Below are 2,907 nucleotides of genomic sequence, written 5' to 3'. Positions count from 1 at the left end.
TTTCCTTTCATAATATTATTATCATTTATTATTATTATTATATTAATATAATAATCATTAATATATAAATATATAAGAATATGGTTGTTATTATTTATATAGTTATTAATAATCATAAATAGTTCGTTTTTTAAAAAATACACATAATAATTATTAATGTGGTTGATATAGGCCTATCGGCGTATATCAACTATATTGGAAAATGTGGTTGTATATATGTTTGATATACGCCTATTGGTGTATATCAACCATATTGGTAAATGTGGTTGTGCTAGTCAATCTCTTCTTATTTAATAAGTTTGGGATTTTTAGGCAAAAAAAGTGGTCTATTATGCACTCTCACCATTATAGAAATTTGGGTTGAAATTATTTTGGTATATAGAATTCTAGTTTTATTTTAAAACCGAAACTCTATATTGTATTTTTAATAAGTAGGATTACTTTTTGCTGTAGGGAAATTTGGCACATGCTTCTAGTTTTTATGATTTTTTAAATTATTTTTTTCAACAATTTTTATTTATCATTCTTTAGTTGTTAAAGCTATCAAGTGTATTGGTGTCTTAACCATATATATTTATGTATTATTTCTATGTTAATCTGTTAGGTACTTTCCAGTATTGAGATGTTTTGAAACTTTTTTCTTTGAAATGGGTCTTTTGAAACATTTTATTTTGAAATGAGTCTTTAAAGTATTTTTAGAACATGGGTACTTGACATTCTTCTTTTACATGTGGGTAGAATCACTTTCCTTCTCTCTTTTTCTCTAAGATATTGGTTCTCTTATGTTCTGGTTCTCATACGTGGAGGTTGCTATGGGAAACATACCCTGAGGGGAATTTTATGGTCATAAACCATTATTATTTGTTCTTTTAAAGACTTGACTAGGGACGAAATCCTTGTGACAACAATATTAGCTTCTAGCAAATTTATAAGTATTTTCCACCTTTTTATTTAACAAACTTTTCTTCTGATTTGTATTGAAACTGCATTTCAATTTTTATCTCTATTCAAATAAAACCAAAATTTCTTATTATGCTCTAATGTTGTCATTGTTTTATATCATAGTCTTATAGTTAATTAAAGAATCATTATAATATATTGAAACCTTCATTATAGTAGGTTGAATCCTTAACTTATCTTAGTCTTAGGTATTGAAGCCATCAAATTTGGTTGTGCTATGAGTTCAAACATTCTCTAATACATAGGTTAGTTTCAATCCACTAAATAAAATCTCCTAATAATTATTTTTAGTAATTCTATTTTAGTATAAAAGAATTAAGTTTTAGATTAGAAATACCACTATTTTTTTTTCTTCTATTTACTATTCCATTAGATTTTCTTTAGATCAAATGATATGGTTATACTTTTAACAAAATAAGTTATGTTATCTTATTTTACTTTCCTAGTACTTTACTTGATCTTTAATACACAAACTTATGTTAGGCATATTAATACTTTACCAAATTATCTGAACTCATTTACATTTTGTGCAACAACAGTAATAGGCTATTTTACATAGCTACTATAAAAAAACAACTTTGTGATATAGAAATTACCACTACTATTCTTATGTCAATTAATTAATAATTTCATTGTTTTAACTATACCATCATTTGTACCATATTTGTTGTTCAAGAGAAGAATTTTTGTGTTTTTTCTCATAATTTGGATAAATGCAAATCAAATATTTCATCTTTAAATCACTCTCATAAAATAAATAATAATTAAAAATCATTAAAAAACCAAAAGGTTAAAATACCTTTTTGTTACACTATTACAATTAGAAATTAGAAATTAGAAAGTTAAAGTGTTTGAAGTACTCACTTGAATATTATATTCTAGAAATTAAGACTAGAAGTACCCTACTCCTCTCAACCATGAATTTCTTTTTCCAACCAAAGTACGAGGGCATGAAGGTTCCAAACTTATTTTCTTAAATTATTGTTTTGTCACCTTCTCCTTCTCACCTTGATTTTTCCAGTGTGTGAGTCTAAAAAAAGTTGAAAAATAAAAACCTCTTTACCATAGCTATTGGTAGTTGGTAACTACCTCTCCCTCATCCACCAAATGGAAGGTAGTAAGTAGCTCATTAATAGCTCCACTTCTCCACTCTTAGAGACACCTCCTCCATTTCAAAGAATTTATCTATCAATGTTCTCCATCGTCATTAATAATCTAATAATTTAGATTAGATGCCTAGAAATTAATAAATATGGATAATGATTCTCCATCATTAACTTGCAATCTTATCTCTTCCACCTAGGTATAGCTTTAACATTAATTTCCAGATTACTTTATTTTTTATTAATAACATAAATAACCATATATTTACATTAAATACTTAATAGTGATATAACACTATCAATTATTTTTCCAAAATGTCTATAAGGTGAGAACAATAAACACATATAATATATACAAATTGACAATATATACTCCAAGTCATGGGATATCATATCCTCTTAGTGTCTTCTTGTGAGCCTTGGCCAACTCAACAATCATGTTGTTCCAGGAATATTTAGGAATCCTTAGGAATATTAATTTTCAAGATGACAACCCAACAAGCATGTTTCTTTAGGGCTATTTAGGCATCTTCCATGCATTAACCAAAATAGTTTCTAGCTTGTATTAGTGTCCAAACCTAGGGCTGAAAGGGGGGTTAGTTAGGACTCTATCATTTTTTCTAATAAAAATGGATATGTTTTCTTAAAAAACATCTACCATTTCCGAAGTGGCCTCTTATAGCTAAAATGTCTCCCAAGTTGAGTTTTAACATGCCTATGTTATATTATAGAGTGTCACTTCCTTCCCACCAAGAATAAGTAGAGGTCTGGGAGGAACTATCTCTTTGTTTCTAGTTGTACAAAATTCCAATCAATGATGTGATCTAGGTCATGTACATATTTA

Source organism: Pinus tabuliformis, chromosome 8 (genome assembly GCF_031772625.1).
Source record: "Pinus tabuliformis cultivar Carrire ecotype Pingquan chromosome 8, CPIR1, whole genome shotgun sequence".
Taxonomy (NCBI): Eukaryota; Viridiplantae; Streptophyta; class Pinopsida; order Pinales; family Pinaceae; genus Pinus; species Pinus tabuliformis.
This window is presented reverse-complemented; position numbering follows the sequence as displayed.